This window comes from Tamandua tetradactyla, chromosome 21 (genome assembly GCF_023851605.1).
Source record: "Tamandua tetradactyla isolate mTamTet1 chromosome 21, mTamTet1.pri, whole genome shotgun sequence".
NCBI lineage: Eukaryota > Metazoa > Chordata > Mammalia > Pilosa > Myrmecophagidae > Tamandua > Tamandua tetradactyla.
This window is the reverse complement of record NC_135347.1, coordinates 51,727,618-51,751,430: the sequence shown is the minus strand read 5'-3', so window position 1 is coordinate 51,751,430 and position 23,813 is coordinate 51,727,618. Positions and strand designations below refer to the sequence as shown.

Sequence of the window (23,813 nt, the reverse complement as noted above, 5' to 3'; positions counted from 1 at the left end):
CAACCAGGACTCTGTCGGTTGTCAGAGACAGAAAACTGACAGCCTCGCTGAAGCAAAGAAAGATAATTGAGGGGCTCACAAGACGGGGGTGTCCAGGAACTAGGTCTGGCTTTGGTCAAGCCTGGATGTCTCCCCAAAGACCCGAGGAGGGAGCAATAATGTTTGCAACCAAACGACTGAAATCCACTCCAGTCCAAACCAGGCACTGCTGTGAACCCAACATAACAAAGATTCATAGTAGAAAACGAAGGAAAAAAATTCAAGTAAAATTCCCCAGTATTTCCACCATACAGATATATCATATATTCTGTACATTTGCAGTCCGTATTTGTAAAGGTCTTCCTATTTCTAAGCCAAAATCTATCTCTGTACTCTTGACCAGTGGCCCTGGTTCTGTCTTCCTCAGCTGCGCTGCAGAGGTCTGCACCCCACGGACAGCCCTGCGGGTACTTGAAGACGGCTCCGTGGACCCTCCCGGGTCTCCTTCTTTCCAGACAACTGTTCTCACTTTGCCTCTATTGTTCTGGTTTCAAGACCCACCCATGCAAGCCTGCCCCGCCCCGCCCCCGCCTGCCCCGCCCAGTCTACCCTGCCCTGCCCCAGCTCGCCCAGCCCCGCCCCACCCAGCCCCTCTCCAGCCCGCCCAGCCCCACCCCGCCCAGCCTACCCTGCCCCGCCCCAGCCCGCCCAGCCCCGCCCAGCCCAGCCCCTCTCCAGCCCACCCCACCCCGCCCCGCCCACCCTGCCCCACCTCGGCCCACCCCAGCCCGCCCCGCCCACCATCCTGTAGAAACACCCCTGGCTGTGAAGCAGGGAGTGGCTGGGTCCCTGTAATAGTATAGAACCTTGACAGGGGAGGTCAAAGCCCTGAATCAGGACAAACGGTGGTAGGAATGAGAACAGGGGAACAGAAGGGAAGGCATTTTGGAGATAGACTAAAAAAGACTTGGCAGCTGCGATGTGTGGAGGGGGTGTTGGGAGAGGGAGGTGTAGGGGATAGGGGACAGAGGAGCAAGGGAGAAGGAATCATGAAGGATACCTCCAGGGTTTCAGACTAGAGCAACTGGAAAATTGTTTATTCACTGACCAGGAGTAGAATAATCAGAAAGAGGGCTGGATTTGGGGAAGGAGAAATTGGGCAGGAAGAGTTAGATTTTAGCTAAGTTAGAGGTATTAATGGGGGTATCTACTGGAAAATAGCAAGGTGCTTGAAATGTGGGGCTGGGTTTATGGAGAAGCTGGGATTTGTAGGTAAGAATTTGGTTCATTACATAGAAATCAGGCCTAAGGAAGAGTGGGTAAAAGCTGGCGAGGGCTCTGGACAGGTGGGTTGTACGCTATGAAGCACTGTGCAAGTGAACATTTCTATTATTAGTACCAGGATTACATGCGTGAGTTAGGACAACAAGAAGTCACTGAAGGAGAAAGAAAATGTAGGCGGAGATTTGAGATCCTGAGGTGCTGTAGGTTATAATCATAATTAGTCAGGATTCTTTTTGGTTTTTAAATGCTAGAAAACTCAATTCAAACTGGTTTAATACAAAGGGAAATATATCGACTCATAACTGCTAAGTCCAGGATAATTCAGGCTCAACTGCATTCAGGGTCTCAAAGATGTTGTTGGGACTTGTTTCCAGTCTTTGTACCTCACTCTACTTTCCTGTGTTTGCTCAGGCACTTTCTCCTCATGGTGATAAAAAGGCTGCCGGGAGTGCCACTCTATTGTCTCAGCGACTCCAGTAGGAAGAGAGATTCATCTCCTAACAGTTCCTCTGAAGGTCTCTGCATTACTGTGACGCAGCTGCCTTTCCATGCCTTTCTCTAAGCCAATCTCGGGGGCCAAGGGGTTATTATGCTCTGATATTTAGAACCCAGCCAATGCCCTCTCTGGGGTTGGGAGTGGAGGCAACAACATCCAAATCACATGGACTGAGAATGGAGGAGGGGCAGTTCCTTAGGGGGAAATTGGGGTGCTAGTCGCAGAAGAAAGGGGAAGGGATGCAGCACAGTGAAAGCAATAAATATCCAGGGAAGAGTTTCAAGAAGGATGAATAGCCTCAAATGATCCTGAGAGGCTGAGGAAGATGAGAAGTGAATAGCCATAGACTTTTAGACATGGTAGCTGAGTTATTTGTTTCTGTAAAAGACCTGCAGAAAATAAGGGAGGAAAGCAGGTTTTAATGGATGAGGGGGCAAGTTGAAGCAATAAGGCAGCTAAGGCAGGGATTTGGTATTTTGAGAAGTCTATCAATGAAAGGCAGGGAAGAGAATAGCTCTAACTCAAGTTTAGGCAACTGTGGTTATTGAATAAGACACTATGCCAGGCCCTGGGAGTGCTGAGATGAATAATTCCCAGCCTTTGTCATCAAGGAGCTCTAAACCTGGAAAGGAAGAGCAAACTGTAAGTGAAAAACTTGTGAGGAAACCATGAAATTGATCCAGTGATATCATAGAGAGCTTTTGGGATGCAGTGGTGCCTGAGCTGGGTTTTGCAGGATGAATAGGAGTTTGTTTTAAGAAGCAAAATGGGGAAGTAAGTGCCAGGCAAAGTAAAACATTCCTTAAGGGGCTCATAGGGCACACATTCTCTAGTGCTGGAGTGAAAACAGCAGGGGAAGGGAAGGGCAGCTGAGAAAGGACCTTGGGCGACACGCTAAGGTGTTGGGGCTTTGTCCAGAGGGTATTTGCCAGTCAGTGAACGTTTTAAAGTGTGGGTAAGACAGTATCAGCTTAGTAGCTTAGAGGAGTCTCTCTGGATATTTTGATAGTCATGGAAAGTAATGACAGAGACAGGGCGGGAAGAAGGAACAGAGTGGATTGCTGGGGCAGGGAGAATGAACGCATCTTGGTGGTTATTGATTGGGGGAGTGAGAAAGAGAGAAGCTTTAAGGACAGTGCCAGGGAGGAGGGAAAGAGGAAGTAAGTTTCTGGAGAGGGAAAGTCTGAAGGTGTAGGTGGAGGAGGGGGAATGTGGGAAGAGCGTCCCAGAGGAAACGGGAAGATCAACTCTGACATGGGTGGAGGCAGCTAGGCTGGGGGTTGGCGGGAAAGAAAGAGAGGATGGACAAGAACACAGAGAAACACTGAGAAGGGAAGGAGAACCATCAGAGAGCTTTGGTTTCCTTAGCTAGTAAAGCAGCAAGATCCCCTGTTGGCAGTGAGTGGACTTCAGGTTTCCCCATGGAAAAAAATGGGCCTAGAAACAGAACCAATCACTGAGTCCTGCCAATGCCACTGCCATGGGTCCCCACTTCTCCATTCCCCTGTCATTCGCCTTGTGTAGGTCTTCACCAAGTATCCCAGTGGTTCACGGCTCCCCTGATGGCGATGGGGCTGCTGGGCAGAACCTCAGCCATCCCTGGCAGCATCTTCACACTGTCTCCCCACGCCAGCATCTGCTTTGGGAAGTCTGGGGCAGGACCCCAGGCATGATGCTCTCAGAAAACTTGACATAGGAGCTTCTGAAATGCCCCCTCAGCCACCACACCCAGTGGAGAATCCCTCAGGTCCGGAGGACGGAGTCCCAGATTTTGAGATGGTGTGGGAGAAGATGGTGGAATCGGTTGCAGAAACTGGGTGGGTGTAAAGTGACTCAGGAAAGGAGGGCGAGAGGAGGCGGTGGCTGCACAGCAGATACAGGAAGGGTGGGGGCTCCTGTTCTTACAGTCAGCTCGTCTGCCTCTCCTGACCATCACCGGGACAATCCTCACCCCTCCCAGGCTGCCCTTTTAAAACGTGTTCTTCCCTTAATATTTCCCCTGATGGCTGCCTTAGCCAACATCAGGTAGCGGAGTGTGGTTTGTGACTGTGGTAGTGGGTTAATAAAATGGGATTTGCCAACAACCCCTTGAGGAAGCCTAAGAAGCGGAGCACAACCTAGTATAAGCAGACTTTTTTCCCTCCTGAAATAGCATAGTGATTCTTCTAAAGGAAGCAAATGAAAATGAAAATGGGGAGGAGGGAAAAAAAACTATTCACAACTGAAAGATACTGGCTCACTTTTAAAGTTGCGGGTGTTTGTTGCAGCACTGTCCTCTGCTGGTGACAATCAGAACTGCAGCTATATGGCGATGGCTTCCTTCACTGCAACAGAGAGAGCAGGTGAGCTGGACCTCTAAGCAATTATAGGTCAAATCACTCACTCTCATTAAGCCCACACTTACAACTCTCTACGTGCAAGCTAAGCCTGCACCATTAGTCTTGGAGACGTGTCAGTTAGCTAACCATGTTCAGACAAAGACACAAACTGTCCAGGAAAAACACGAAGGCTCTGAAAATTTTCCTAAGAAAGATCTTGATCTGCATGTAATAAATACCCATAGTAACCTGGGGAGAAGCTGCAGAAGTAGAAATTTTCCTGCTATGAGTGAGGGAACTCTCAAAAAAGTTCTGGTAATTCTGTCCTGTTTTTTAATAATGGTCACTATTTATTGAACACATATAGTTGTAAACGTGCTGTGTATCATCATCCATACTTTACAGGTGTTAAAACTGAGGTTGAGAGAGTCGAGTACTGTGGTCTAGGGCAGGAAATTCCTAGGGCAGAGCCAGGAATTAAACCCAGAACCATTGCACAGCCTGCTTGTCGGCGTCGGGCCACCTGCCTCATCACTAGACCCGGAGCTGCAGAATGGCTCCTCACCGTGAATATTTATTTTGTACACCTGCAGTGGTCCAAGCAGCTGTTTCATGTGACTGGATGCCTTTTCTCCCCGACGCGCTGTGATTTAGGGACTCAGCCTCCTTCCAGCTTGTAGCCCCACTGTTACGTGGGCCTGGTTATTTTCACATACATCTAACCAGCCACCTAGAGAAAAGACCACGGAGAAGGTGCTCCTGCTTCTTAAAACCTGTGACTCCTATTCCCATTGGAATGACTAGTCCTTTGGTCACACTTAGAAGCAAAGATGGTTAGAAAATGTAGTCTGTGGCTGGTCGGCCACTTTCCAGCATCAGGTCTACACCGCAGAAGGGAGAGCGTGGGTCTTGGTACTCAGCTGGCCATCTCTACTCTCCTATTAACACCTGGGTTGGGATGGTTCGTTGGTACAAGTCACACCTTTGCAAGGAGGACCCTGGTGACTCCCCACGTGAGGGTCACAGCAAGGTCCTGAGGCTGCGACCTTTTAGCAATAAATCATGTAGGTGTTTTCCTGTTGACAAAGCAGCTTCGTAGCTGTTATCGCATTTAATCCTGAATGCGCCTGTGAGCTGGGCATTACGTTTATCTCAGAGGTGAGGACACCAAGGCCAGGCAGGGAGGTGGCCTGCCCAAGTTCCCATAGCTGGAACTCAGCCCAGTTATACTCACTGCCGGATTCTGGAAAGAGTGGCCACTGCTCAGTTTAGGAAGAGGTCAACCCAAGTGGCCTATGGTGAGGGCAGGAGGTGGGCGGAACTTTGAGCAGAAACAGGTGATGCTATCCACGGGCTGAATCGACATTGCTCATTTAAACTGCTGACTCTTGATCCAATCTCTGCCAGAAGTTCTGAGTAAGGAAACAGGTGGTGGTGGGAGAGAAGGGGGCAAGACAGGAGGAGTAACAAATAGAGGGTGTTGGAGAGACAGCAAGGTTCCCAAAATATTTATTTCCACCTTGATCAAAAAGTAGACCAAATAGAATCACGGCTTACATTTAACAATTTACATTGCGGATTTCAATTTACATTTTTTTACAATTCTATCATGTTTTTCAGTTTTATAAATTTTTCTCTCTGGGAGGTTATAAGAGGATCTTTAATCCCTTTCCCTCCACCTTCCTCAGCTCTTAGACTTGTCAGAGTCTTAGATAAACTATCTATTAATAAGGAAGGGCTATCATTATTTCAATTCTCACCAAGGTTCATTCTGTTTAAATTAGTAAACATTTGTTTTAAACTTTCATTTTATATTTTTATTGTGAAATGTTTAAAATATATAAAAAAAAGCACAAGTACTCAAAAGCTAAATTAAAATATCAACATTATTCAAACATCTTTCTGTTATTGATTTCCAGATTCATTCCATTATGGTCAGAGAATAGACTTCATTTGCTTTCAATCATTTTAAATGTATCAAGTCTTGTTTTATGGCCCAGAATATGGTCTATTTTGGTGAGTGTTCCAGGGGAACTTGAAAAGACTGTGTCTTCTGCTGTTGTTACATGAAGTGTTCTAGTTAAATGTCATTCAGGGGTACGAGGGTAGTTTAGTGGTAGAATTCTCGCCTGCCATGTGGGAGACCCGGGTTTGATTCCTAGCCCCCTCACCTCCCAAAAATATGCAAACAAACAAAAAATTCAACAAATGGTGCTGCAGTAACGGGGTACTCACATGGAAAATGAATGAAATGTGATCCCCGCCACACAGCATACAAAAATTTAAAAATAAATTAAATGTCATTGAGTTCCAGTAGGTTAATAGTGTTGTTGAGCTCTTCTACATCCCTGCTGATTTTCTGTCTACTTGTTCTGGTGATTCCGGAGAGATGAGTATTGAAATCTCTAATTGTAAATGTGGATTTGTCCATTTCTCCTTTCCATTCGTTCAGTTTAGTTTTTGCTTCACCTATTTTGAAGTTCTCTTGTTAGGTCCATGCATAGTTAAGATTGCTATGTCTTCCTGGTGAATTGAGCCCTTTATTATCAGGAAATGTCCCTCTTTATCTCTGAAATGTTCTTTACACTGAAATCTACTTTGATAATAATATAGCCACTCCATCCTTTTATTTTTAACCTATCTCTGTCTTTTTGTTTAAGTGGGTTTCTTTTATACAGCAGAGAGTTGGGTCTTGTTTTTTGTATCTAATCTGACAATCTCTGTTTTTAATTAATGTGTTTAGACTATTCATACGCAATGTATTCATTGATATGCCTGGATTTAGGTCTGCCATTTTACTGGTATTCTATTTTCCACTCAGTTTTTTTCATTCCCTTGTTTTCCATTCCCTACCTTCTTTTGGATTATTTGAATATTTATTATTATGATTTGCTTAATTTTTATTTGAATCACTACTGTTCCATTTCGATTTATCTATTTGTTATTTAGCCATTTTATTTTATTTTAGTGGCTGCTATAGGGATTGCAATATTTATACCTGAACAAATTACTTATAGGTAATATTTTGCCACTTCAAGTAAATGTAGAAGCCTTACAATCATAAAGGTCCTTTTATCTTCCCTCCTGTATGTTATCTTGTCAAATGTAATACATCGACATCTATTGAAATCTCCACTAGATAATGTTCTGATTTTTGCTTTGAATTATCGCACATATTTTAAATAACTGAAGAGTTGAGAAATAGGTTTTACTAACCCAGATAGTTGTAGCTTCTGTTGCTCCTTCTTCATTCCTTAAGTTGCAAGTTTCCCTCTGATATCATCTCCCTTCCAGCCTGAAGAACCTCCTTGAGCATTTCTTTTCAAGTGGGTTGGCTGACAATAAACGCTTCTGGACTCCCTTCATGACTGAGGGCTCCATGAGAACCCAAACTTGAGCCTCCCTGGAGGTCTAAGACAAAGAGGAAGAAGGAAAATAAGAAACCTACTACTACCCTACACTGCTCCCACAAAAGTTGCTGCTTCAAATTTTGACTTTCCATTCTCCACCCTCCTGCTTCTCTTTACTTTTCAGAGTCCTCGGGTGGTTGCCATTTATACGTCATCCAGTGTTTTAAATTGTAATCTCCATGATAGTCTGTAATGGGCTTACTCCTTTTTGATTGAGTCTATTTTCTATTTGGGGGTTAATTTTCTCTTCTTTTTCTAGCTTCTTAAAAGCGAAGCTTAGATTATTGATTTGAGAGACCTTTTTTTTCTTTTCAAATGTAAGCATTTAAAACTTTAAATTTCCCTTAAAGTGCTATTTTGGTAGCATCCCACAAATTCTGATATATTTTCATGATCATTCTGTTCAAAACACTTTCTAATTTCCTTTGTGGCTTCTTCTTTGACCCATGGGTAATTTCGAAATGTAGGGTTTAATACCATCTAATAACATCTAATGCTATTTGGAGCCTCTCCAGATATCTTTTTTGTTAATTGATTTTCTAATTTAATTTTGATGTGGTCACAGAACATAACAGGTATAATTTCAGTCTTATTAAATTTATTTTATGCCTCAGAGAAATGGTCTATCCTGATAAATATTTTTATGAGCTTGAAGAGAAGGTATAATTTCTGCTGTCTGGGGACATGATGTTCTATAAATGCTAATTGGGTCCGATGTGTTTCAGGTCTTCTGTATCTTTACTGATTTTCTACCTAGTTGTTTTATTAATTACTGGGAAATGAGTATTGAAATTTTGCATTTCTTTTTTTAAATTTTGTTAGATTTTGCTTTATGTATTTTTGAAGCCCTGTTTTGGAGTATATATACATGTAGGGTGCTATGTATTCTTCACACACTGACCATTTTATCATCATGGAATCTCTTTTCATCTTTGAGAATGATCATTGACTTGAAATCCATCTCGACCTGATGTTAATGCAGCCACTCCACTTTTCTTAGGATCATTGTCTGCCTAGTATTTTTTTTCCCCACCCTACCCTTAACCTCTCTGAGTTTTTGTATTTAAAGTGGTTTTTTTTTTGAGGATAAAACTTGTTTGGTCTTGATGTTTTATCTAGTTTGACAATCTCCACCTTTTAATTGCAGTGTTTGAACATTTATATATAATGTAGTTAATGATATAATTGGGGTTAAATATAATAACTTACTATTAGTTTTCTGTTTGTCCCTATTGATTTTGCTCCTTCTTTTCATCTTTTCCTAGTTTATTTTGGATTTATTGAGTCGTTAAATATTCTCTCTCCTATTGACTTACTTGCTATGGGTTTCTTTTATTAATTTATTTTCATAGTGGTTACTGTAGAGTTTATAATATGCATCTTTAACTTATTTTAACCTATCTTCAAATAATACTATTCTACTTCCCCCTGTATTATTTCTATTTCTCCTTTCCATCATTTATATCATTGTTGTCATACATTTTATTTCTGCATATGGTGTGAACCCCACAATACATTTGCTCTGGTTCTCTTTTTCCCTTTGTATAGATTCACATTTTTATCTATCATTTCTTTCAACTTGAAAAACATCCTGTTTCATTTCTTTTCGTGTATGTCCACTGGCAATGAATAACCCAGCTTTTGTTTGTCTGAAAATGTTTCATTTTGTCTTTATTTTTGAAGGATATTTTCACTGGCTGTGTATTCTAGAATAATGGATTCCTTTTTTTTCCTCCCAGCACTTTAAAGATATCATTCCATTGTCTCTTAGCTTTCATTGTTCCTAATAAGAAGTCAATATATATTTTTTCTTTGTTCCACCTGTATGTAATCTCTCTCTGTCTTGTTTTTGTTTTTTGGCTGCTTTAAAGATTTTTATTTATTGCTGTTTTTCAGCAATTTGATTATAACACTCTTTGATGGGATTTGTGTTTATCTCTTGTGTTTATACTTAGTCTTGCTGAGCTTCTTGGATCTGTGGGTTTATAGTTTTCATGACATTTGGGAAAAAATGGCAATTTTTACTTGAAATATTATTTCTGAATCCCCTTCTCCTCTTGTCTGGGACTCCAATTACACATATCGTCCCACATATCACTAAGGATTTGTTTATTTTTTAAGGCTTTTTTCCCCCTTTCTTTGCTTTAGTTTGTATTGTTTCAATAGTTATCTTCAAGTTTACTGATCTGTTCCCCTGCAGTTTCTAATCTTTTAAGCCATCTGGTGAATTTTCATTTCAGACAACCCACTATAAACACCATTTATTGTATCATTCATTTTTCCGTAATGGCTTTTTTTTTGCATGGGCAGGCGCCAGGAAACGAACCCGTGTCTCTGGCACAGTAGGTAAGACTTCTGCCACTGAGCTACCGTGGTACCACCCTTCATAATGATTTTAAATTCTCCTTTTATCACATAATAAATTCCATATGAATTTGTATTTACTGTTCTTTCTATGCTGTTCCATGGATCTGTTTGTATATCAGTGCCCTAGGACCACATCACTTTTTATTACTATAGCTTAATATATTTTAATATCTGGTAGGGTTAGTTCTCCACTAATACTTTTGCTTTTCTGACTATTCTTGCTTGTTTATTTTTCCACATGAAATAAGTCAGCTTGCCTTATTTTTAAAAAATCCTATTATATTTTAAAAGTTAAATTTATAGGTTAACGTAGGGAAATCAACTTTTTTTCATGTCATATCTTTCCTTGTATAAACAGGGTTTGTATTTACATTTGTTCAAGTTTTTTTGTGTCCCTAAGTAGCATTTAAAATTTTTCTTCATACAGTTTTTTTTCTTTTTGCATGGGAAAGCACCAGGAAACGAATTCATATACATTTTAAATACTTGTTATTATATTTATTTTTAGGTATTATCTATTTTTGTTGTCATGGCTATTATAAATGGGTCTATTTGTCATTGTATCTTCTAAGTGGTTATTGACTTCACATGGGAAGATTATTGATTTCTCTATGTTTATCTTGTCTCTGTCCACCTTACTGTGTTCCATTATTGTTTCCTGTTAAGTTGCTTCTATTTTTCAAATACACATAGTATCATCAGAAAGTAGTGCTTTGCTTAATTTACATGTTTCTTTTTTATAATGTCATGATATTACATTGTGCATTTTATTTTTGCTCTCTCTTTGAATATTTTACACATACTCATTTAAAAATCTTTCCATATTTTTACATTATCTGTAGTTTATTGGGTGTACATTTCCTATTTCATCTGTTGACTCTCTAATTCCCTTCTGCATGGAATTAGAGGTAATTTACTCTGAGCTCAGCTTCAGTAGGAATAGTTTCCTGTAGAGTCCCATGACCCTATATTGTGCAGGCATCTGCGTCATTTGGGTCACATTTGCCTTTGCTGGGTCCATTTGTGGATAATTTTGTCTTCTTTTGGCTATATTTCCATTGGTTATGAGTAGGAGAAATTTTGGCCACCACCCACACATGGTACAATTTGGGAAGTTGGATTTCTGGAGGGATCTACTCTCTTCCCACCCACAGCATCGGGTCGATGGTCAGCTTCCTGCTGGGTCCTTAGGCCAGTGGGCAGAGGTTTTCCAGTTCCTTCTTCATGGAAGAAACCACCCCTTCCTAGCTATAGCTTTATTCAAGGTCAGTGCTGCTTCTTATTGCCTGTAGACCTGAGGCTAATCTCCTGTTCCTCTGAGTCTTAAACCCTGGTTTCTCTGACAGCATCTGTTTCTGGTATTTCTATGGGTCATTTGCCTTTAGTACCTGCTTGATTTTATGTATTTGAGATCCTACCTCTTGCATAGGACATGGGCATTTTCCTTGCTTTGTTTTGGGTTTGGCTAAAAACTAATGATAATAATGATAACAATAACAACAAAAATAGCATTTTTGTTTTTCTTATAGTTTTTCTATAATTCTCATGGGTGGGAGCATAATAGGAAACTTTCCATGTCAGCTCGATCTGTGCCATTGACCAGGATTGTGGGATGGTTTTGTAAGCAATATTGGCACATCCTGTCCTGTTATAGAGAGTAATATTTCTCCTCAGAATATTCTGGTCCTCGGCAAGTGAAAAATCTCAATTATTCCTAGTATTTCATTCATTCAGTAACCCCCTCCCCCACCACATCTACCTTTCTACTCTTCTATTTACAAACATCAGTTGAGCATCTATTTTGTGCCAGAAACAGAACTTGGTATCTGGCATATATTTAGAGAATAATTTAAATATAGGTAGGAACATTGCATTTGTAGGGAACTGTCATTTAAGGTTTTGGGTATGATTGTAAAACAGACATGACATGTTTCTACATTTTTCTTTTACATACCCTGGGAATAATGGAGGAAGTGAGGAAAAGCAGGCCACGGGGGTGGGGGCATGGGGGGTGGGGACACACTGTACAGGGTGGGGGGCGGAGAACACTGTACAGGGGGGCAGGGGGAGTCCTCTGAGCCAGGACCCTCGGCTACTGGTTCTGCTGTGAGGCAGTCCCGGGGCAGGGCTCTCAATCCCAGCTGCCCTTTGGATTCCACCCACCTGAGGTCTTGACTCAGCATATTTAGAAGCTCACAGAGATTTTCACATTCAGTTAGGATCAAAAACCACTCCCATAACTATGTGACTTTGGGTAAATCATTTTAACCTTTATCCCTTCTGTACCTCAAGCCGTCCAGTGTAAAATAAAGCAGATACTTTCCAGATCTAGAATTCTAGTCTGACACATAATAGTTTCCTGGGAGGACTGTTTCTCTGATAGTGTGATGGTTGTTTTTGTTGTTAATATTATTATGCAATCTCACTGATTTTAGGAGCTTTTGATAATATTTTTCCTAAGAGGAAAGTGTCAGTAAACTCAAATGACAAGCAGACTGGTTTTTCTATCATCCTATGTTGTAATTTGGCTTCTAAAACTTTAAGTTAATAGTACTCGATGTAGCAGCCTTGCCAGTTAGATGGTCTGCCTTTACACAATAGGATAACGTAATCGGGCTGAGTTGTTTGATTTGTGTTGTCTGCCTTATTGCATTACAGCCAGACCTCAGGGGTGTGTGTGGGGGGGGTGGGGGAAAGCAGGAGAGTGTGAACAGGAATCCTTCGTGAAACCAGTTAGAGGATAACAGAGAGATGCGCTAAGTCCAAGGCTCCAAGTGTTTTTCATTAATAATCTTCAAAACAACTGCCCAGCCTGAGATCCCCAATTAGGGAGAACACATGGCTTTCAGAGCCGCGGTGGGAGATTTCCCCATGCACTGGTTTTCATTTTTGGAATTAGTGCAGTACAATGGAAAAAATGTGAACTTTGGAGCCAGCCAGACTGGGTTCACACTGTGATTCTACCACTTAACCAGCTTTGTGACATTGGGCAAGTTACTCCACACTTTGTGCCTCAGTTTCCTCATCTGAAGCAGGCAGATGATGATAATAGTGGCACCCGCCTCCCTGCCTAGAACATGGTCAACATTCAGTAAGTCTTAGCTGTCATCATTTGCTCCAAGACAGAGATTTCATCCATAGGATTAAATCCATAGGAACAAATGTCAAAGAAAGTTGAGGTAAATGTCTGGCTTGTAGGAAAAATACCTGGGGGTGAGTTGGCCTTTACTGAACCCCTCACATTGCACTGCCTGGTCCTTCTATGGAAGGCGAGCCTTGCCTGGTGCCCTTTGTTTTACTCGTACCCACCCCAAGCAGTTCATCTTCCTTGTCCCAGGGACTTGCCTGAGGATGAGCCTTGTGGATCCCAAATAGGGGAAAAGCTGTCCTGGCTAGGTAGGGGTGGGCAACTGCTTGCGTTTGCTTGTTGCCTCGGGGAGACTCTTCTCAAACATGAATTTTGCACAGAGCAGTTTTCAGAATACAAATATGCCAAGCTGGCTTTACCTCTTATTAATTGGGGCTATGGAGTCAATTTTGGTTTTCATTAAAAGAACACAAGGATTGGGGTAAACTGAAGGGAAGTGAGGAGCAGGCGCAAAGGGAAGAGATGAGCACTGCGCTTTGTCCTCATTGGAAAATTTGATGTTTTGAGAACTCTGAGTTATTTTACTCATTATCTCTAAGGGGGAAGAGAACAAAGCCAACCCGTTAAGGATATCCTGACTAATCGGTCCCCTTTAATGAATTATTCTTAGCAACTGGTTCTCATAAATTGGAGAGACATTGTGATCTAGCGGGTTTGAACCTGATGGAGAAGTCGACGAAGATGAAGAGGATGAGAATAAGGCTGAGGATGAAGATGAAGCCTAAGAGCAGGAAGAAAAAGGGAAAAGAGGAAGAGAGAAACAAATGATGAAGGAGGAGATCCCTAAGGCCCCAAGTAACCTGCAAAAAAGAACAGTTCAGTATTGGTTGGATTTGGTAGCTGCTTAACAAAATAAAAAGGTGGCTGTGATACAAACCCCAGCAAACCAACCCACCCAAAGAGCCAAAGCACAGTTCCTGTGACATCCTGCCTTCCTCCATCTAGTGCCTCTAGGAACTCTACCACCAAGCTTGGGGACCTCACTCCGACAAACTTGCAAGCATCGTCAGGTTTTTGTGTAAGACTTGCTATAGCGCAGTTAGCTATGACCAGTGATTCCTAACCACCCATGGCTACCAGCTACCCCGGGGCTGTAACCTTTATAAATAAAATCTTACCATTTTGTATCTGTTTTCCATGCTTTTTTTTTAATTAATTTTTTTACATTAGGACATCTTATGTGACAACTCCCAAAAGAAGTATTTTTAAGAAATAAACATGTTACTCTTTGGTTAAAAAAAATAAAAGCAGAGTGCTCTAATTTTTCATTTTTATACTTTTTGTGAACCTTTGAAAATGCAAGCTTTTCTACTCTTATACTTATCTATGTTGCTATATATATCTCTATATGTAGAATAATCTGTTTTACTGGTTGCAAAAGTTGGAGAAATTTGAAGCTGATGAGAAACTAAAGGGGCCACAGCTATGTCCTACAAACTTGATTCCCCATAACAGTGGGGCTCTGCTTTGCACAGCCTCTTCTGGGGCTGGACACTTAATTACCCAGGGCCATTCACAGGATCCACCCTCGCTGATAGCTAATTCTACCTGTGCTGGAAATGAGGCCCTTTGGGTTTTGCACCACTCATCTGAATAAGTTAAATATATACACGACATCCATATCTCTTATGTTTTCTCTCTCTGCTCTATCTGAAATACCCTAGCCCCTTCTCTCTGCAGACCCAACCCTCAAGAGCTGATGTCAGAAGTCTTCCTTTCTGTGCAACTAAAACCCTCAGCAGTCCCTCTACATTCTGAACCCTGATAGAACTTCCAGTGGTCTTGCTAAGCTTGGGATCTAATTATGGACTTCCTCAAAGCGTAACTGTTTCCCGAGAGCAGGATTTGCCTGTCAGTTCCTCAAGGGTAGAGCTGAATCTTAGTTTTTTTGAACCCCTCAGAGAACATAGCTGAATGAATGAATTAGAGAAAGGGCAAAACTAGACAATTCTGAAGGATGAAGGGCTCTGAAGGACAAAGGGCATAACTAAAATAAAATGCCCTTTGGAACCTGTATCAAGTACCTGGTATCAGCGCTCGCTTATCACTGGACTATTCCCCTGTGACTACTGCTGTGATGAGAACAGTTTGTTTCTTTTCCAGGGAGATGTGTTTTGGATGAATATCTTGATAAAGGAACATGTAACGAAGCATAAGTTCTATGGGCAATTTGGTACAGGCATCTAAGTCTGACTTTAGCAACTTTGTAAAAAAAAATTATTATTTAAACAGAAAATGTCTTAGGAAATGACTAGTCTTGTCAAAACCTCTCCTTATAAATAAGGACAAGGAGAGCAAATGGGGAGAGAATGTCAGGGAGGTTAAGGAGGTAGTGTGCAGAGATAAAGTAAGAAGGGCTTAAAATGAAGGTCTCTCATTAAAAAGGTACCTTCCCAGAGATCACACCAGGAAGCCACTCTTCCTTTTGAAAATGGAACCCAAAGGAAAGATGAGTACATTGCTCTCAAGTTACCCCTTCTCCGGGGGTCTGGGAGGGATGGGGGAGTCCCATTTCCCAAACACCTAGAGGCTGTTATAATGAGAGCCCCTTACCCTGTTGAGCAGGAATCGGAACTCCCCTCAGCTGGGGCACCCTCAGTGGCCACTTGTCTCAGGAAGCCCACCCCAAAGACACGGGCCCCAGGCAGCCACAGCTCTACACAACTCCAGGCACAAAGGACAAATGGCTGCATCCTTTCTGCCTGAGGCCTCCCAGAAATGCATTTCCCAGGGGCCAAGAATCCATGACCTCAGCCCCAGCCAGATGCCTGGGATCAGCCCAGCTCCTCCTCTTCCCTCCTCTCCCACAGCCCTTGCATCTCGGAGTCTGGGGGACGGGGCCACCTTCCAGCTGGAACGCGAGGTCTGCCTCAGGAACAAAGTCAAGTCTCATTCTGGTCGTGCCCAGACCTCCATCTGCCTGGGAATCACAGGACAGCTTGTCAGACCCAGGGTCTCTGTCCTCAGTTTCTGGGAGCCCCTGAGGGATGCAGGCTGGTGGGTGCCCACCACTTGCACCTGCCATTTGGGGGCCCCGCCCTGTGCTCTGAGCCACCTGGTTTACCTCGTGTTCTCTTGTGACTCATTTCTCCAGGAAGCACTTTCTCCACAGATAGAGTTACTAAAAGTGGGGACACAACTCCATAGCCCCCCCGCCCCATTGTAGTTCCTTAAAACCCCTTAAATCACTTAAAACTTCCCTTCCCAGTTCAGGACTTCCTGAATGTTTGCAGGATAACCCAAGTGGTTTCCTATGTTCCTCCTGGGGCTCCCAGGCCCTAACACCCCAACCTCGGGACTTGTCCAGCTGCTGTCAGGCTCCCCCAGCCTGAACAAGAATCTTTGGAATAGATCTCACCAATGCTGAGTCTAGCCATCCCCCTAACCACAAGGATGGGAAGCTCTGCCCCTCTGCCTGGGCTGAGGCCTGCTCACGCTGCCCCAGCACAAAAGGTCCTGAGAACCTCCTTCTCCTTCAGGAGAAACCCCCTCCCCATCCACCTTCAGGGCCCAGAAAAGAAAACTGCACTTCTCAAGCATACATTTTCTGCATTATACCAATTTAAACACCACGTGGCATGTGGTAGGGAGAACTATGTTCCCCGCCCTCCAAGATGCCCAGTTCCTAATTCCTGTGAATATGTTAGGTTATAGACGGCAAAGGGAAATCACGGCTGCTGATTAAGATTGTGATCAGATGACCTTGAGCTAGGGACATTACCCTGGATTATCAGGGTGCCCAACATACTCAGGGTCCTTACAAAGTGGACAAGGAAGCGGCAGTCGAGAGTGTTAGAGAAAGAGATATGGGTTTGAGCCCAAAGTGTCCGGCCTGAAGGGGCTAGGAGACCCCAGCCAGCCGGTGGCAACACTAGAATTGGGGACGAGCTTGGCCATCTGGAGGTAGGTCCACCTGGGGTAAAGCAGGGTAATTTGGGCATCCCTCTTCCAGGCTGATGTGTAAAGGGGGGTGCACAGGGGACCCCCATGAAGCTCCTCCATTGTGGCTACCGACAGGGACAGGGCTGGCTATGCCAGGGCTTGCAGACAGTGAGAGAACCAAGAATGCACAGACTGACCCCAGCTGGTCCCAGATGGGTTTCCTGACCAGAGAACTCCCGCATGGAAAGGTTATGTGGGAAAGATCCAGATTTCTCTTCCCCTGCTGTGAAATCAATTAAAAACAGGATGGACATAAAATGGTTTTATAACCTCCTCCACCTCCTGGCGTCTTTCCTTCTTGGGGATGGGCCAGCTCAGAGCGGGGAGAAACAGGAGTCTCATGGTCTGAAAATCCTGCGGCAGTTTAAATAATGGTGACCTCTGGCTCCAGCTCTCCTCAGGGGACCTGAGGCTGGAGAGGTAAATGTCTCGCTGGAAAATGGATAGATGAAGTAGGACCCTCTAGAAGAGGGAGTGGGGGGGGGGGCAGATGTTCTAGGCGCTGGGCCAGTCCCTAGCCACTGTAGCCCAAAGGTTCAGAACTAGTCTAATCTTGGGAAATGAGGCCAGCCTATTTTAGAAGAGAATTCATTATATACTTATCTACGTTAAATAATATTTTATTATACTTACACACAAGTGCTTTCCACAAACCACAATAATTTTCATTCCAGGTTTGATCTACAAATATTGATAATGGACAACTTTTACTGAATACTTATGATGTGCCTAATTAGACCCCTTTCTTAAGTTACCTCAAATTCTTATAACACCTCTGCAAGTTAAGTAGTATTTTCCCCAATGTACAAATAAAGAAAATGAGGCTCAGACAGTCTGTTAACCTGTCCAAGATCAGAGCTAGCAGTTGGCATAGCCAGGATCCAAACTCAGATCTGTTTTCCATTCCCCACAAAGTTAAAATAATAATACTTGTGTTAGTTAGATTCAGTTGTCAACTTGGCCAGGTGAGCATACCTAGTCTTGTTGCTGTGGACATAAGCCAATGGTACGTGAACCTCATCTGTTGCTAATTACACCTGCAGTCGGCTAAGAGGCGTGTCTGCTGCAATGAGTGATGTTTGACTTAATTGGCTGGTGCTTAAATGAGAGATTGCAATGTAGCACAGCTAAGCAGCTCTGCATTCCTCATCTCAGCACTTGGAGCTCAGCCCAGGCCTTTGGAGATGCAGAAAGAAATCACCCCGGGGAAAGTTGTTGGAACCCAGGGGCCTGGAGAGAAGACCAGCAGAGACCATCCTGTGCCTTCCACATAAGAAAGAACCTCAGTGGAAAGTTAGCTGCCTTTCCTCTGAAGAACCAACAAAAAAAAAATCCCCTTTTATTAAAAGCCAATCCGTCTCTGGTGTTGCATTCTGGCAGCTAGCAAACTAGAACAGATTTGGTACCGGGAGTGGGGTGCTGCTGTGGTTTGCAAATACCAGATCTTTTGGAATGGTGTTTTGGATGGCTAAGGGGAAGACTTTGGAGGAACTGTGAAGAGATTGATGACAAAGTCCTGGAGTGTTTGAAGAGACTGTTGGTGTAAATGGAACTACTACCAATCTTGACAAAGGAGGACACAAAAGGGAAAAAATTGGAGTTTGCAGAGTGAGAACCATGGAAGCTTGGGTCTGAAGCCAAGAAACCTCGGCCAGGAGAGTGGACCCACCCATATACATGGAGAGGGTGAGTTTACCCTGAAGGGTGAGGATGAGTCTCCCCTCTCATTGCACTGGAAGAGTTGTGCAGCCTCGGGCCTTGGAAAAGGCGTAGCACACTCCTTGGGGGACTGGGAGAGCCTGGCTGCCACCATGTGGAGGGGTTGAGCATGTGCCCCCAGAAATGGCAGAGAGCCCCAGGGTGGCCCTGATGCCTGGAGAGAGTGGAGCCCAGAGGTGGTCTCCTTGATGTTCCCTGAGGTTGATTTGGAAAGAGGCCAGCCACTGCATAGGCCCTTGGAAGGGATGGGACTGCCACTTTCTACAGCTGAAGGATAAATGACTTTCAGACTTGGAAATCCAATGGTGTTTGCCTGCAGGTTTTCCTTCTAGTTTCTCCCTCTGGATCTGGTGTTTATCCTGCTTTGCATATTGGCATCAGATAACTTGTTTTGAGATTCACAGGCCCACAGCAAGAAGAGAAGTTTTTTGCACCTGTTTAAGGTGATGCTTGAAGTTGCCAAGTTGACAAGGGGTGGACATGTGTTAGTTAGATTCAGTTGTCAACTTGGCCAGGTGAGCACACCTAGTCTTGTTGCTGTGGACATAAGCAAATGGTACGTGAACCTCATCTGTTGCTAATTACATCTGCAGTCAGCTAGGAGGCGTGTCTGCTGCAATGAGTGATATTTGACTTAATTGGCTGGTGCTTAAATGAGAGATCACAACGTAGCACAGCCTAAGCAGCTCTGCATTCCTCATCTCAGCACTCGCAGCTCAGCCCAGGCCTTTGGAGACGCAGAAAGAAGTCACCCGGGGAAAGTTGTTGGAACCCAGGGGCCTGGAGAGAAGACCAGCAGAGACCATCCTATGCCTTTCACGTGAGAAAGAACCTCAGTGGAAAATTAGCTGCCTTTCCTCTGAAGAACCAACAAAATAAATCCCCTTTTATTAAAAGCCAGTCCGTCTCTGGTGTGTTGCATTCCGGCAGCTAGCAAACTAGAACAGTACTACTAATAATAGTTCTTATTTATTTAACATACATTATCTGAAATCCTCTGTATAATATCTCTGTGAGGCAGGTTATTATAACTCCATTTCATAGATGAAAAAGTTACAGAGTTAAGGAAATAGCCCAAGGTCACAGAGCTAATTTCTAGGGCTTGCCCCTCATGTTGGCATATGTTCCCATCACACCCCTCAACTTCAGGGACCCAGGAAGGTGCTCTTGTACTTAGGTGCTTTCAATGGATACTTGGGACCAGAGACGACCTCTGCGCATCGCTGGTAAGTTGAGGCCAAGCTGGTCACGCACAGAGCCCAGAGCAGGTGCTGCCAACACATATTGTTCTCAGCAGCATGTAATGTTTCCTAGAGCCTTGGCCAACTTTGGCCGAGGCACTTCAGACATCTTGAGGGACACAGTTCCAAGCATCTTAAATGGATTGACAGACTGTCAGAAAGTTTTGCTTCATTCCACAGAGCTGCCCACATTTTTCCCAATAAAGGGTATCAGCCAGAGCTAGCCAATCATTTCAGTCTGGCAACCCCATGGTCCTTACTTTTACATCCACTGCAGAATCACGTGAATGGGCGTCCACGGCTTCCACGCCCCTCCTTACTCGGCAGGTAGTTCTGCTCTCCTTTTAGGTAGCCCCACCCTCCACTGGATCCCGGTGGTATTTTCCAAGACGCAGCCTCCCATCAAGGCATCTCGAAGAGTCTTCATGTCCTCATCTGCAGCTTCGCTTCCCTTCACTCGCTTTCCTCCCATATCCTCCTTGTCTCAAAACCTATAGTCCATAAACAATAACAGTGGCAAGATAATTCCAAGACTGGCACTGGGAACTAGCCAAACCATTTTCACATCTGCTGTCTTTTGAGGTTCTTATTAACCCAAGGAGGAAAAGCAATAAGAACACAGGTTTTCAGAGACATTGAAGACCCTGTTGGGGACAGAAGCAGGGCTAAGACCTAGTTTTCCTGGGGGGGTCTCTTTGTCTCCATCTTTCTCTCTCCATGTCTATTTCAAGGCACAGTTAGAGAAATAGCCACCGCGACTCAGGAACTTTGCCCTAACTTGTAATGTTTCCCTCAAGTGGTCTTTTAATTGTTCTGAAAACTCTAAATACTCATAAAGGTGGAGCTGACACCTGGAACAATCCCTTTCAGAAGAAGCGCATTCCCTAAAACCAGGACTGTCCCACAGTCTGAGCTGTCACACCAGCACCCAGTCATTCATTCATTCAATGAATACCTGTCACGGGTCTCCCCGGGGTTAGCTGGGGATTCGGAGGGGGACGATGCAGACTCGGTCTGAGCCCTCCTGGAGTACAGCATGACTGGAGAAGTCAGGTAATTGAACGGGACCTTCTAGTAAAGCATATGCTATGGGAGCGGTGAGCAAGAAGGCCCAATCTGATCCTTAGATTTGGGGTGGGTTCCCTGGATGAGTGATGTGAAAGAAGCACTCCAGGCAGGGCTTTCCGGGAATCTATCAGGCCTAGCTGCTGTGTTCTGAAATCCCATCTTCACATTTGTGCCGGGGTCACACTTCCCCAGCCAGGGACTGTGGCAGGCGTACTAACGCAGCCCATTCCTGGGAGATCCGGACACCTCTCAGGGTCAGCTTGGCTCAGGGACACTCTTACAACCTCGCCGAACATTCCAGAGACTGCTGGGAAGTCTACGATGCTTCTACCCTCCTCTCCTTGCCGCTCTCCATCACTGGGCTCAGACTTGCATCTGAGCTCCTTATTCCACCTCTTCTACTTACTGCCTGCCACAGGAATGGATGACAGTGTCCAGGAAGGGTGAGCAGGGGGAGGGGAGCCAAGAAACAAGGAGAAACAAAGAGGAAAGGGCCCAGGGTAGAGTCCCTACAAGTTCTATTCTCCCGGGATGTGGGGGAGGAAAAAGAAGTGGGGAGTTCATTTACTCCAGGGATTGTTCAAGACAGGGATTCCATCCCTCCCTTTAAAAATGTTGGGGAGAAACAGAATACAATAAAAACAAGAAAATGTTTAAAAATGTTTCCCTTTCTTCCTTCCTTCCTTCCTTCTATCCTTCCTTCCTTCTCTCTGTCTTTCCTTAAAAAAAAAAAAAAAAAAAAAAAAAAAAAAAAAATGTTGGGATGGCTCTGCCTGAAAGCGCCCTGTTTCAGGACAGAGTCCCAAGGGTTCTGGGGCTTGAGGGAAATTGTCCACAAAACCATCTTTGATCCCACCTCTAAGAACACTGAGCCAGAGGCTCACCTCAGCAGGACTCATCCCAGCTCAGACCGAGAGAAGCCCAGGCAAATCTCAGACTTGACTGGTCTAGTCCAAGGGCCCAGCACGTCCTCATTGTGGAATGGACACAGCAGGCAAACAGCCCCTGATGCCAGGCAGCATCTAGATCCTTCTAACCTCCAGCCCAGGCTCAGCGCCTTCCCGGTAGCATAGGGAGAATGTCCTGCTTTGGCTGCATGAGTCACTTGGCAGCCTTAGTTCTCATTGCACATTAATAAATCCATTTTCTGGTCTCATTTTAAAACAAAGAAAAGAGTAGCATTAACACCCCGTGGGGGGGGCGGGGTCACCAAAGAAGGAAAGAGTTACAAAAAAGCAACATGCAGCCTGTGGGTGTGAAGTGGAAGGGAGAGGAGGGCGGATGTGGGACTGAGGTGGGCAGGGTTACCCCAATCAGGATTTCAGCAGTGCCTTTCAAATCCATTCTTTGTCTGTGCGGTGCCTGGGGATTAGGTAGGAGTACTGAAACGCTGTGATGATGAAAAGGGGCGAAAGGAACCCTGCTGGTGATCATTGAAGGAAGTATTTTAGGCTGAATAAGAGGAGGCACATCTTTACAGAGCCTGTAGGATGCAGAGAATGAAACTCATTACCTCCATAAGGTTTTCAGAATGAAAATGAAAAATGGGGCCAAGAAGAGGTCAGGTAAATTCATGGATATTAGACGTGATGGTCGTTTCATCGAATGGGATGTGTTAGGGATACTTAAGGGAAAACTGTGAGGACCAAGTCAACATGTTTCCCTCAGAAATGCTCCTTGTGCCCTCTAGAGATGCCTGTGTTCTGGCCACATCAGATTCCTAAATCTGATGGTCTGAACACATGATGCTCTTTCTTGATGCTGTGCCCTCAACATACCATCGTGTAGGCCTTTAATACTGATAAACTACCATGTATTATTCAAAACACAGTTCAAACGAAGTATCTTCTAAGGAGTCCTCCTTGACTTCTGCAGGGCAGAAGACTCCTTCCTGTATGCCCCCTGCATGCTGTAGCACAACTATGACACTTCCACCATTGTGGTGTAACTGCTCATCTGCCCAATGGACTACAGCTCCTAAAGGACACAGATTGTGTCGTCTTGGCTTCACACAGTCTGGCCCATAGACCCTATTCAGAGAACTTATATGAATGAATGAATGAATGGTGAGCTTTATCAATCAGTGGTCAGGCCCCTTTCAACATTTATGATATTCTTAATGACAGTCTCAAAAACTTTGCTTCTAATATCAGCTGGACATACTCTTCCAGGACACCCGCCTGTTTATCTCAGCTAATATCGCTGCCAGTCTCTAAAACAGCCATCTGCATAGCTGAAAGGAAGTAGCCAAGAGGCTTGTTGAGATTTTAGTGTCTTTAATTTAACTATGTCTCTTAGACAAGTAAGCCAGTTCCCCAGAAATCTGCTCTAGAAATATTGCCAATTCACATTCCAGTGACTGTGAGATGTTAGAAAAACAGGCATATCACCTTTCAGGCTGGAATCACGAAGAACTCCATTTTGACCTTGGATTTCCTTCCAGATCCTTAGGTTGTGAATGACACACAGGCTGTGGAAACTTTCTGAGATCACCAAGAAGTTGAGGTCAGAGGTTTTCAAGAAATGTTAACCACTGCTCCATAAATCACAACAGTTGTATGTTTTTTAAAAAAATGCATAAACCCACCAACTTCTCTAATAAAAAGAAAAACAAAAACAAAAACAAATGAAACAGCACCCAGAGGTCTAGTGATCAAAGCACCACCCAAGTCAGGAGGGACCCGCCTGGGCTCAAATGGGGAGGTTATGAGCATGGTGAGTTGGAGATAGAGGGAGGGAGGCAGAAATCAACTCAACAACCAGTCCTAGAGAAAGACTCCTGGAAGTCTAGAACCTCAGGTTCCAAATCCCAATTATAGCGCCCATAGAAAATCACTTGAA

At 44.0% G+C, this 23,813-nt stretch overlaps 1 long non-coding RNA gene across 1 annotated transcript; it reads left to right on the top strand.

The window, feature by feature from the left end:
* The first annotated feature begins 1,651 nt into the window (after positions 1-1,651).
* On the top strand, positions 1,652-14,085 carry LOC143665380 (uncharacterized). Its single transcript, XR_013166924.1, has 3 exons — positions 1,652-1,778; positions 4,027-4,101; positions 13,613-14,085. It is a non-coding gene; the product is annotated as an uncharacterized LOC143665380 (long non-coding RNA).
* Positions 14,086-23,813: the final 9,728 nt, after the last annotated feature.